Genomic DNA, 12,908 nt, shown 5'->3' on the forward strand with positions numbered 1-12,908 from the left:
CAGCAAATCCACTCACTCACTCACCCACCCACTCACCTACCAACTCACACAACCACTCACCCACTCCATTGACCCACCCACTCACTCATACTCTCACTCACTCACCCAACCACTCACCCACTCACTCACATACCAACTCACACACCACTCACCCACTCACTCACCCACTCCATTTACCCACTCACTCACTCACCCACCCACCTCAGCAAACCCACTCACTCACTCACCCACCCACCCACTCACCTACCAACTCACACAACCACTCACCCACTCCATTGACCCACCCACTCACTCATACTCTCACTCACTCACCCAACCACTCACCCGACCACTCACACACTCACACAACCACCCACCCACCCACTCACTCACTCACTCACCCACTCACTCACCCACTCACTCACTCACTCACCCACCCACCCACCTCAGCAAACCCACTCACTCACTCACCCACCCACTCACCTACCAACTCACACAACTGTGATGCCGCCGCCACGAAGCCGTTCGGCAGGCGCCCAAATCCCCGACCTCGCCACCACCAAGCAACGGAGCCAACCCCGCGTCCCCCTCACCTCACCTCACATGAACACACCCGCACGCATTTTCCCCCACCCATAGAGCTGGAAGGGGAGGTACCTGGCCGACCGGTTTTTATCCGAGAAACCCTTATCGGGGTTAACTCTCACGGTTTCCGGCGATCAGGGAATTGGATGACCTCCCCCGTGCTACGTGGCACCGCGGCGCTGCGACCAGCCTTAATATGGTATGGTCGCGGCATGGGGCATTTGGCCACCGCGGTTGAGGCGCATTTCCCCCCACACACACCCCCACGGGTCGACGGGGCAAGCAGGGGAGGGACGGGACAGCATGAATAGCGGGACCGCAGGAGCTGTTGCGCATAGTCATGGAGGGTTGGGATAATTACGCTTGAGCGCGCAGGCCCCATTGTTAGGAAGGGTAAGGGAGTAATTAGGATGTACGCCGCCAACGCAGCTCACTGATTAGCAGATCAAAAGCGCCCGGAACCGCCGTGCGCGGGCTCGAGGTGCACGAGCCCATTGTTCAGCGCAGCATCCCCTTTGAGGTAGGGAGGATAAATAGAGGGGCGCAGAGGGGAAATCGCTCTCTTACTCCAGCGCCAGGCGACCAGACGCAGCTCCAGCCAGCGACCCGGACGTCCGTGTGACGCACCGAGGCACGCGGTTAGCACAAGGATCAGCGGACCGCCGTGGACACTTAACAGTGAGTAAGAAGGTGAATTAGAATCATAGCAGATAAATCGGGAATAGGTATAGAGGTATCAGCGTAGGCCAGCCTCGTCGACTCACTGATTTAGTTCCAGGTAGCGGATAATAAATCATTAATAGCTGATCGTGGCCTCGTGTGATCTCGTGTTATAAGTGTGAACGCGTGTGGTACGGTGTATGCGTAAGCTCTCGGCGTGCGTAATCGGCGTACCCCAGGTGCGCGATCATAACGTAAGCGGCCAGCAGGCGGCGAGCGCTGCGCAGAGCGGCGCAAGAGTGGGTATCGCGTGTGGAGCTGTATGTGTGTGCGCGCACGTTCACGACGTGTATAATACAGGTGCGCGATCCTAACGCGAGCGGTCAGTGTTGAGTGAGTGCCGCGCAGAGCTGTGTGTGGGAGTGCGCATACGTTCGTTACGTGTCGGATACGGATGCGCATTGGTAACGTGCCGCACAGGGCTATACTGCGAGCACGGCGTTTGATTGATGATGATGTGCGCACGTATGCTCGCAGCGTGGGAGCGCGGCGCGAGGCTGTAATAGTAGGGGCGTCGCGTTCGAATGCCGGCGAAACCGTAGCGGGTAATAGGGAGGTGGGGTAACGTAAACGGAATAGGGGATGCAGGCGGGAGGGACCCCGGGGGCCAACGGCCCCCACACATCCACGCAAGCTCCCGATGCTCCGTTTTGAAGTTTTAAAATGAAACAACTTTGAATTGTGTTATGTTTTGAATTTGATAATTCTATTTCTTCATTAAAAGCTTGTTATTTTACATCTGGAAGACTTCATTGAAAACGACATTTCGTGTGAATTTTCTCTCGTCGTGAAGTAGATGGCCTTGCCGGGGTTCTGTTCGATGCGGACTTTCACCTGGTTGGGATCGTGGGGTTGAGATGAGGCGACACAGAGCTGCTGGCCGTGCCAGAAGACCGCCGTCTGCAGATCAATTCCAACGCGATCGAACGTCTGTCCCTGTGCCTCTGTCGTTCATGCAGGGGACGCGTAGGTTTGCAGCGCCCCCTGCATGAAAACGACAGAACGTGCAGCGTTCGTCACGAAGTTGTGCGTAAGCGCCATAACAAGGCGCTGTCAGCTGACCTGCCACCACGTGCACGGTTCAACAGGGGGCAGCCGAGAGAGAGAGCGAGGTGCCTAGGGGTCGACCAAAGGTTAAACCCCCGGCCCCCCACCCGTCCCTAAGGCCCCTTAAGATAAGACCTTCCAGAAGGTTCTGGGAGGGGGGGGGGGTCAGGAGGGGAGGGGCGACCCCGACGTGGGGATAAAAGTCCGGCCCTCTGGACGGGCCAGGCGGTGTTCACCAGCTCAAGCCTGAGGACATCCCAAGACGTGAAGACTGGAGCGGCACCCGGGGACCCTCAACGAGGCTCTAGCCAGAGCCGCGTTGTAGCGGACCCGAGGTGAGCTCCTGTACCCTGGCTGGGACGGCTCGTCCAGTCTTCCCTGAACGCCGCCGGGCTCAGGGACCCGTGGGTAGCAGAGCCCGGAGTGTGCAGGCTGCTGCTGCTGCTGCGGTAGAAGGGGCTGTCACTCCCGTGGGCTGTCGGGTGGAAGGGGCCGTACTCCTGCGTGTTAGAGTCGTGGCTAGAGGAGCCGAGTTCGACAGAGTTGTTACAATAAACGCGTTGCCTCAACCAGACGTCCCCGTGTGGTGAGTCAAGGACACGAGACTGACACTAAAGAGCGTCGCCAGTGGGTTTTCAAAGCACCTTCGTCTTACAGAAATCAATTTCGCGTGAGCCCACCGCATTACAACAATGCTCAGCTGTAGCTCACGTGACTTCTGCCGCGACAATGTCTGGATGTTTTCGCCTGAGGACGACTGCTCGTGTTGCGATCGAAACGTCTTGATTTATTATTTTTTTTTCTACCTACGTGACTTTACTGAAAGAACCAAAGAGTATGAAAGACGTCTTGTCTGCTGATCTTGTTCATGTCAGTGTATATCGATATCCCACATTGCTTACACTACACACCACACACATCGGTTTCATTTTATTATTCAATTCTGTTTTTCTTGAGTAAGCAAGCAAGTGAAGTTAATATAAAGGATTTAAAAATGAAAGATCCCCTCTTGACATGCCCCGTATATTCCCGAGGGCACTAGCGTTGACCCGTTTTACCACTTTCAAGAACCTGGCGGCTTCAATTTAACTGCTCTATAAATAGTCTCCAGTGTACAGCGTGGGGGCAGGGATTTCATGCCATGTGGTTAGTCAACATTTGCGTCATCATGAAACGGGCGGCTAGAGTCCTCTCTTCCTCTGGCTTGAGATGGCTGCCACCTATGGGTCAGATGATTGCCACCATTAAGCAATTGGTATTAAATATTGAATTTTTTTCCCCTAAACAGTGTAAAATTTTTGAAAAAATTTTTTACAAATTAATTGTCACGCACAACGAGTCTGTGTGCAAAATGTCAGCTCGATTGGATCACGGGAAGTGGGTTAAAAAACGACCGAAAGATTTGCACGGTCATAAGCAAGCAAGCACGCAAGCAAGTGAACTTATTATAAAGGATTAAAAAATCCAGGGAAAAACTGCAAAGTCTTCCAGAAAAAAGCACTGTACACCAACGCTGTGCAAAAATCCCAGTGGGATGCCAGTCAAACAACAACAACCACAAGACAACTTAGATTAAAGCCATCATTCTAACTGTACTACAACAAACAAACATGGCCAAACCAAAAACTTTTGAAATCACCAAAATGAAGCCATAAGCAATGTAACAGTGATCATAGGAACTGTGACCGAAATGTCACAATAAACGACACAAAGCACGTTCCACCAAACCCTGTAGCCAAAGCTGGCTGCATGAGTCGCTCCACAACAGCAGGAGCATCAGTAGGAGTATAAAAACTATTTCAAATGCACCTTTAAAGATCTAAGGTGGAGAGCTCTGAAATCAGCTCGTATGCAGGTGCTCCGTGGATTGTTGCATTGCAAGAAAATGTGATGATGACAGCTTGGAGAGGCCTCCATCCAGCATAGGATTTAATTTTGGTTGATAATGATGAACATGAATCTCTCACTCGGCTTTGCCGCCTGTTTACATAAAAGACTCCCCTGAGCTGTATCGCCACTAGGTGGCACCATATCACAATTTACTCCAATTCTGGCAATATGTTCACGAGATGCATGAAAACGTCGAGGTCGGCTCGCCAGAAGAGGGCTCCGGGAGAGAGTTGGTGTAGCTTTGTTATTCCTTCATTGCAGGAACGAAGACTACAGTGGTTGACTAGATGGTTTACTGTATTTACCAGGTAAGGTTGCCCTTTGGGTTTATTGCCGACGCAACTCAACAACTTAAGCAAGATAAGCGGACTTCCTCACTGCTCGGAACGTGAACCAACGCTCACGGACGGCGCAGTAACGAGGATATGACCTCGCGGCTAGGAACGGAAACGCACCATCCCTGCAGATCATTGCCAAAAACCTCGACTGCCGCTGGGACATCCCAAACAAATACAATCTCGGTTGGAATGTTTCCACGAAAGCAAACCGTCCTGGATTGTTTAAAACTGTTTCCAAAGACCAGCATAAATGTTCCATTTCTCTGTTAAATGTTCACCATTCATCTCCTCTGGTTCGTGATGGCAGACTAGCGCGGTGACACACTGGGTGGGTGTGGCAGGACAAAGTGGCAAGCGAGTGGAGCAGAGGGAAAGCCAACTAGTTTCCCTTGCCAAATGAATCTAACAAAAAAAACGCACACAGAGTTGTAATGTTCGGGCCTTTAATAACCCTTGATCAAGATAAAAATGTACGTCTTGTTTGGGGCGATGTGTCAGTGGTAAAGGTCACAAGGCTATCACAATTTGTTCAACGAATTGTGCAACGCAACAGTAAATTCCTCTCCACTTAGTGCAACAAGTGAAGGATAATTTATTCCATCACGCGGTAATATTTAACTCTTAGGTTATTTCCTTGTTGCCGTTGTTGTGATGGGAAATGAACAGAAACACATTCCTGCGGAGGGAGCTGGCAGGAACGTTGGGTTGCTCGGTCAATGGCCTGCAGGGTCAACGGCGGCGTGGTGTATTCCGCAAATATGCCCGACTGTGAGGGCGGGCACAAGCCGGCGTGAGTAGGTGAAACGTTGAGTTTTATAAGGGCACCACGGGGTGACCAGCCCCTCCCCACCCAGCCTCTCCCCACCCAGCCCCACCCTCCCCACCCAGCCCCTCCCTCCCCACCCAGCCCCACCCCTCCCACCCCCCACCCAGCCCCACCCCTCTCACCCCCCACCCAGCCCCACCCTCCCCACCCAGCCCCTCCCCACCCTCCCCTCTCCACCCAGCCCCACCCCTCCCCACCCAGCCCCTCCCTGCACGACGGACGGACGGACGGACACAATAATCCCCTGTGGGCTGGTGTAACCAGGAGGTTCCTACCAGTAACAATGTTGCCAATTGCTTCGTTTTTATTTGGAAAGTCCCGGCTCTCCCGTGACGAGGTGGATCCGCACGACGATGTGTGTGAAGTGACTGTCATCGACAACACGACGATGAGGTGACGACGTGTATCCCACCGGCGAGGGTGGTGAATGGTGTCGTGGCTCTGGGGGCGGAGGGGCGTGAGATGTGGCTCACATTTCCTTAATGACTTGGTCAAGGTGCCACGTGCACGTGCATCTCACAGCGCGATTTGGGCAATTAGAACACACGACGGAATTGATTACACCTGCTTGCTTCATCAATTAAAGCCCATCGAGAATCAATTATTCTGAATGTGTTTGTGTGCATCGATTAGGGGCCGTCATTAAAATGACGTCACGCACCTGGCGTGACGTCATTTATGGACGGCCCCTTAACTACTTTTCATAGAGGATTTCACCACGGCCAAGTCGCGCGTGGTCATCATTGGTTGCCTCCCAACCACGCGGTGTTCACACAACTGCTGCAGCCGTGTGTGTGTAGGTGAGTGTCTGTGTGTGTAGGTGAGTGTCTGTGTGTGTGTAGGTGAGTGTCTGTGTGTGTGTAGGTGAGTGTCTGTGTGTGTAGGTGAGTGTCTGTGTGTGTGTAGGTGAGTGTCTGTGTGTGTGTAGGTGAGTGTGTGTGTGTAGGTGTGTGTCTCTGTGTGTGTAGGTGAGTGTCTGTGTGTGTGTAGGTGAGTGTCTGTGTGTGTGTAGGTGAGTGTCTGTGTGTAGGTGTGTGTCACTGTGTGTGTAGGTGAGTGTCTGTGTGTGTAGGTGTGTGTCACTGTGTGTGTAGGTCAGTGTCTGTGTGTGTGTAGGTGTGTGTCACTGTGTGTGTAGGTGAGTGTCTGTGTGTGTGTAGGTGTGTGCCACTGTGTGTGTGGTGAGTGTCTGTGTGTGTGTAGGTGTGTGTCACTGTGTGTGTAGGTCAGTGTCTGTGTGTGTGTAGGTGTGTGTCACTGTGTGTGTAGGTGAGTGTCTGTGTGTGTGTAGGTGTGTGCCACTGTGTGTGTGGTGAGTGTCTGTGTGTGTGTAGGTGTGTGTCACTGTGTGTGTAGGTGAGTGTCTGTGTGTGTGTAGGTGTGTGTCACTGTGTATGTGGTGAGTGTCTCTGTGTGTGTAGGTGTGTGTCACTGTGTGTGTGGTGAGTGTCTGTGTGTATAGGTGTGTGTCACTGTGTGTGTGGTGAGTGTCTGTGTGTGTGTAGGTGTGTGTCACTGTGTGTGTGGTGAGTGTGTGTGTGTAGGTGTGTGTCACTGTGTGTGTGGTGAGTGTCTGTGTGTGTAGGTGTGTGTCACTGTGTGTGGTGAGTGTCTGTGTGTGTAGCTGAGTGTCACTGTGTGTGTAGCTGAGTGTCACTGTGTGTGTAGCTGAGTGTCACTGTGTGTGTAGCTGTGTGTGTGTAGCTGAATATCACTGTGTGTGTGTAGCTGAGTGTCACTGTGTGTAGCTGAGTGTCACTGTGTGTAGCTGAGTGTCACTGTGTGTAGCTGAGTGTCACTGTGTGTAGCTGAGTGTCACTGTGTGTGTGTAGCTGAGTGTCACTGTGTGTGTAGCTGAGTGTCACTGTGTGTAGCTATGTGTGTGTAGGTGAGTGTCACTGTGTGTGTAGCTGAGTGTCACTGTGTGTGTAGCTGAGTGTCACTGTGTGTAGCTGTGTGTGTGTAGCTGAGTGTCACTGTGTGTAGCTGAGTGTCACTGTGTGTAGCTGTGTGTGTGTAGCTGAGTGTCACTGTGTGTAGCCGAGTGCCACTGTGTGTAGCTGTGTGTGTGTAGCTGAGTGTCACTGTGTGTAGCTGTGTGTGTGTAGCTGAGTGTCACTGTGTATAGCTGAGTGTCACTGTGTATAGCTGAGTGTCACTGTGTGTAGCCGAGTGTCACTGTGTGTAGCTGTGTGTGTGTAGCTGAGTGTCACTGTGTGTAGCTGAGTGTCACTGTGTGTAGCTGAGTGTCACTGTGTGTAGCTGTGTGTGTGTAGCTGAGTGTCACTGTGTATAGCTGAGTGTCACTGTGTGTAGCCGAGTGTCACTGTGTGTAGGTGTGTGTGTGTAGCTGAGTGTCACTGTGTGTAGGTGTGTGTGTGTAGCTGAGTGTCACTGTGTGTAGCTGAGTGTCACTGTGTGTGTAGCTGCTGCTGCGTGTGACGAGGTGGTCTGGCTCGACTCGTCACAGCGGCACTGTGACACTCCGCGAGATGGCGCGCGCCAGCGCCTCGGCCACGCGGCAGACGGCGCCATGCGGCGCGCGCGTCCACCGCTGGGCACCGCCGCACCGCCCCCTCCTCCTCCTGCGCATTGCTGCTGCTCTCACGGCGGCCTTCTTCTACGCGCGAGTGGGGTAAGAGAGAGAAGCCGGGCTCGTCGAGAAGCCGGGCTCGTCGCGCGGCGTTGTGACGGGGGGGGGGGGCTGCGATGGCGATGTCGGGTCGCTGTGAAGATCGTCGAGGGAGAAGTCTGCACGCTGCTGCTGCTGCTGCGTTCGCTCGCGCTGGTCACGGTGCCGCCGGGCGGCTCTCCGTCCACGCGCCCGTCCGTGCGTCCGTCTGCCTGCCCGATGGCTGCAGGGCGCTGTCCGCGGACACGATCTGCGGCAAGATTCCGGGACTGACGCCACAGCAGCGGGCGCTGTGCCGGAGCCACCCGGACGCGATGGTCGCGGTCGGCGAGGGTGCGCGCCTGGGAATCGGCGAGTGCCGGCACCAGTTCCGATTCAGCCGCTGGAATTGCTCGGCGCTGGGGGAGGAGACGGTGTTCGGCCAGGAGCTCCCAGGCGGTGAGCGCCCCGACTCGGCGTCAGTTCGGCAGAGGGGCGGACCCGCGGTGTGCGGTCACCCTGTGCGTCTCTCTCTGAATTCTAGAACTCGCAACGCGCCACGTTTCTTATTTATTTAAAAGTTTTTTCATTTCTCAATCATGGGCAGTCCTCTGCCTAGAACAGGAAAAAGAACAGGAGAAATCATGACCACAACCCGAGCCGGTGATCCTGTTGTAACAACCAGTGCCTGCACCACTCTCCCTGACAGCAGGTGCACCGAGTATGAAACACGAGAAACACATCCTGCACACAACCTTTGAGCGAACAAGTTTACCGTCGCCAGGGAAGAAACATGAATCCGCCTACCCTCGCAGCGGAGGCCGTCCTCAAACTCTGTGCCACACGGGGGTGGAGGCCACCGCCATTTCTCATTTGCAGCGTCACTGCCCACCATCTCTGTCTCCACCTACACCACCCTTTCCAACGGCCGACATGCAGGTGCCCTTAATCACTCTCCCGCGCGCCGCCCACAGGGCCGCCTCCTTCACGGCGCTTACGACGGCCCACGCCTGAGCCCAGACCTCCCCCGCCCTCTGTCTGAACATCCCCCAAATTATATTAGGCAATGTGGCCTTTACTGGACAAAAATGAGGCAGCAGAGGCTGACATAACTCCCACACCTCCCGAGCAAATGGGCACTGAGGGTGCGGGCCAATCTTCGGGAACACATGAACCGTCTTTATTCCGGCCTGTCCCAGGCCGCCAGCCAGGATAAATCCCATTGCCTTTTCGTCAGGGCTGGCGATGTTACGTTTTTCTAAAGTAGTCGGTGCACGGCACCCCGTGCACCTGGCACCTCTGTACCAGCCTCCTGCTTAGACGTCTCCGCCAGGACGTCCCTGGGAATCCACGACGCGCGTGTCTGGGCCGGCTCACGCCTCACGACGTGTTCGCTTGCCGCGGTGCACGACCACCCCTGAGGCCAAGCCGCGGGGGTGCCGCGCGGCAACGAAGCCGTCCCTGGCCACCGCAGGAGCCACGCCTGCCTGTGCCGTACGTAACGAGGCTTCCACCTGGAGTCCATTGGAGAAATACAGGCTGCAGCGTGTCGCAGACCAGGATCGTGGCGAGGGTGCACGTGATATTCGGGGCGCCCCTCCCACCGTTCTCGACGATTTTATTATTATACATCGTTTCCCGTTCCACTCGGCCCATCGCGCCCCCCCCCCCCCCCCCCAGATGAACCTGAAGAACATTCGCTGCAGTCTTTTCGCCATTTGTGCGCCCGGCGAGATCACGTAGGCCCGGTAGATAAGTGCCGGGAGGATTTCCACCCTCGGGACTAACATTCTACCTTCCATTGGAAGGCGCCTGTCCGCCCGGCCGGCCGGCCCGCCCCTCACCGCCCTCTCCCTTCCCATCCAATGCTTCGTCGCCGAGTCCTGCCAACAGAAGCTGACCCTAGGATCTTGATCCCCTCTCCCAGCACCGTTATACCGGTGGACGGCCCTCGAATAGCCTGGGGTCACTGAAGATCAGCATCTCACTCTTCCTCACATTTACGTTAGATCCCGAGGCCAAAAATAATCTATCCGCGAGTCCTAGGGCCTCGTATACCGAGGAGACATCTCCACAGGAAAATGACGACATCGTCCATACACATGGCTATTTTTGCTGGCTCCCTACACCCCTTTAATCCGCTGATTTCCCCTGACCGCCTGGGCAAAGGGCTCCATTCACAACATGAATGACACCGGTGACATAGGGAGACACCCCTGTCGCACACCTGACCCAGTTGGTATCTCCTCAGAGAGGACTCCATGTATCAGCAGGCTGCCCGTGAGCTTATGATACAGCAGTTGCCTTATCCAGCCGATCAATTGTTTCCCCACCCCCATCACCGCGACCCCGCGTCTCCCCCCCCACCTCCCACGCGTCCCTGCTCCACCACCCTGCTGCTCACACCGCCCCCCCCCCCCCCCTGTGCGTGGGCTCCCCGACACGAGCAGGTAGCCGAGAAGCGGCCTTCGCGCACGCCGTGATGGCGGCGGCCGTGGCGTACGCCATCACGGCGGCGTGCGGCCGGGGCGACCGGAGCTGGTGCGGCTGCGACGGCGCCAAGCAGGGCGGCTTCTACGATGCACAGGGCGGCTGCTCGGCCGACCTCAGCCACAGCCTCGAGTTCTCGCGCCTCTTCGTGGACGCGCGCGAGGTCCAGCGGAGCGCGCGCACGCTCATGAACCTGCACAACAACGCCGCCGGGCGCAAGGTGCCAGCGATTTCCCCACACCAAGCACTCCTCCAGATCCAATCCAACGCAGGCGCTGAAAACAAAATCACCCCACCCCTCCCCACTCTCTCCCCCCCCCCCTTCCCACCCCCCATTATCCTACCTCTTCTCCTCGTCATTTTTCCGGCACAATGCTTATTTTTAGCTAAGGAAAGCTGTCTCGAGTGCGGACCAATTAACTTCAAGGACAGTGCATATCATTATCATCATCAGAGTTGTTTCTTTTTGTTTGCATTTTGACTGCTTGTGTTGTGGTTCTTGTGGTTCTTGCAAACATGATGTCAGTTTTTGTACCAGTTGAAAGGGTAAAAACCTATCACTATATTTTGCCACTGGTAAAGGAGGTGTCTCATAGTGTAAATGGGGTTGTTGCTGGGCTCTGGTCCAATCACGCGGCCCGGGGTATTGGGGGGCGGAGCCTGGTCTGCGGGGCGTGTGGGAGGGGCCACCGTTCACCTCGGCTCCAATGGGAGGCGAGGTGAATGGGGGCGGAGCCAGCGGGGCATTATGGGAAGGCCGGATCTGACGATCCGGAAGGAGAGGAGTCAGGATCACATGAGGGGGAATGTATATTAGTGGGAGCCCGGAAGAGATCGGGGCAGTCGTGGAAGTTGAGAGTCTGAGCCACGCTGGGTGGTGAGAGAGAGATCCGCGCCATCGGCCACGTGGCCGAAGGTCCTCAGCACGCCGTCGGCCAGCGGGGTGCGGAGTGCGGGAGTAGAGGAGCTAACGGAGGAGCGTGCGTGGCACGCGAGAGGAGACGACGCTGGTCCGTGGAGGAGACCAGCGGGGTGCGGAGAAGAACCTAAATAGAAGACAAGCGGAGACCAGCAGTGGCTGACGGAGTCTTTTATTACATGTTTGTGTGTTGCCATAAAGGCTCATATATTGGAAAACTCCAGCACAATTGCCGCTGGTGTAATAAAATTATTAAAGTCAAAGTCTGTCTCTGTCTCTCTGTGTCTCTCTCTGTCTCTCTCTGTCTCTCTCTGTCTTTCTGTCTCCCCCCCCCCCCCCCCACTTGTCCCCACCTACCTCCCCGATGCTCTCCTGCCCTCTCGTCTCTCTCTCCCCCCCACGTGCCGCCAGGTGCTGGAGGAGAAGATGAAGCCGGTGTGCAAGTGCCACGGAGTGTTGGGCTCGTGCACCACCAGGACGTGCTGGGCCACGCTGCCCCAGTTCCGCGAGGTGGGCTCCGCGCTCAAGCGCAAGTACGACGAGGCGGTCCACGTGGAGCCGGTGCACGCCGGCCGCTACCGCCACCGCTACCCCGCCTTCCTCCAGGCGAGGCGCTCGCGCGGCCACCGCAAGCCGCTCCACACGGAGCTCGTGTTCACCGAGAGCTCGCCTAGCTACTGCGAGGAGGACCGGCTGACGGGCAGCGTGGGCACGCGGCCGCCCGTGCGACCGCACGTCGCCGCACGCCGACGGCTGCGAGCTGCTGTGCTGCGGCCGCGGCTACGACACGCGCCGGTACACGCGCTCGTGGCATTGCAAGTGCGAGTTCCGCTGGTGCTGCTACGTGCGCTGCAGCACGTGCAGCGAGGGGGCGGAGGAGTACACGTGCAAGTGACGGCGGCGGCGGCTTGCTGGGAAGCTGGGGCCCCGACTAATCCGCCGGCTCGATCGCTCGCCCCGTCGACTGTCGGCCATGGCCCCCACGGGCCTCGCCCCTGGCAACAACAATCATGGCCGGACAAAATTGTCAGCGGATGTCGCTGCCTGATGGCGCGGCTGTCGTTCCGCACCTCGCAGTTGCCCTCAACTCCCCTCCCTCACTCCACCCCACCCACCGCCACCCTGCGGGATTGCCGACGGGGTGGGGGGGGGGCGCCAGGCGGATCCCTGCAAGAGTGAGATCTGCAATCGGCTCCCGAGCCTGGGACAAAGTAGCCACCGAGATCTCAGCATGATGGGAGAGAGAGGAGGAGTCGGTGACTCGTCCACATCGCTCACCCTGCCCTGCCCCTCCCCCCCACCACCACCTCTGCCCCTCCAACCACATGCCGCTTCTCCCACTCAGATTTGCTGACCACGAGGACCCACAAGTTCTGTATGTCGCCGGCACCGAGTGCAGCATCTCCCAGTGAATCCCAGCGTCCCCCCCCCCCCCCCCCCCCGGCGAGCATTTCCCTCGTCGAACACGGGGGAAATGCGTGGACTCGATGATCTCGTGTTTTA

At 56.4% G+C, this 12,908-nt stretch overlaps 1 pseudogene; it reads left to right on the plus strand.

The window, feature by feature from the left end:
* Positions 1-7,877: 7,877 nt before the first annotated feature.
* LOC133339974 (protein Wnt-7b-like) lies at positions 7,878-12,300 on the plus strand (annotated as a pseudogene).
* Positions 12,301-12,908: the final 608 nt, after the last annotated feature.

The sequence above is a fragment of the Lethenteron reissneri genome, unplaced genomic scaffold, assembly GCF_015708825.2.
Source record: "Lethenteron reissneri isolate LAM-NWPU_2019-01 unplaced genomic scaffold, ASM1570882v1 scaffold_618, whole genome shotgun sequence".
NCBI lineage: Eukaryota > Metazoa > Chordata > Hyperoartia > Petromyzontiformes > Petromyzontidae > Lethenteron > Lethenteron reissneri.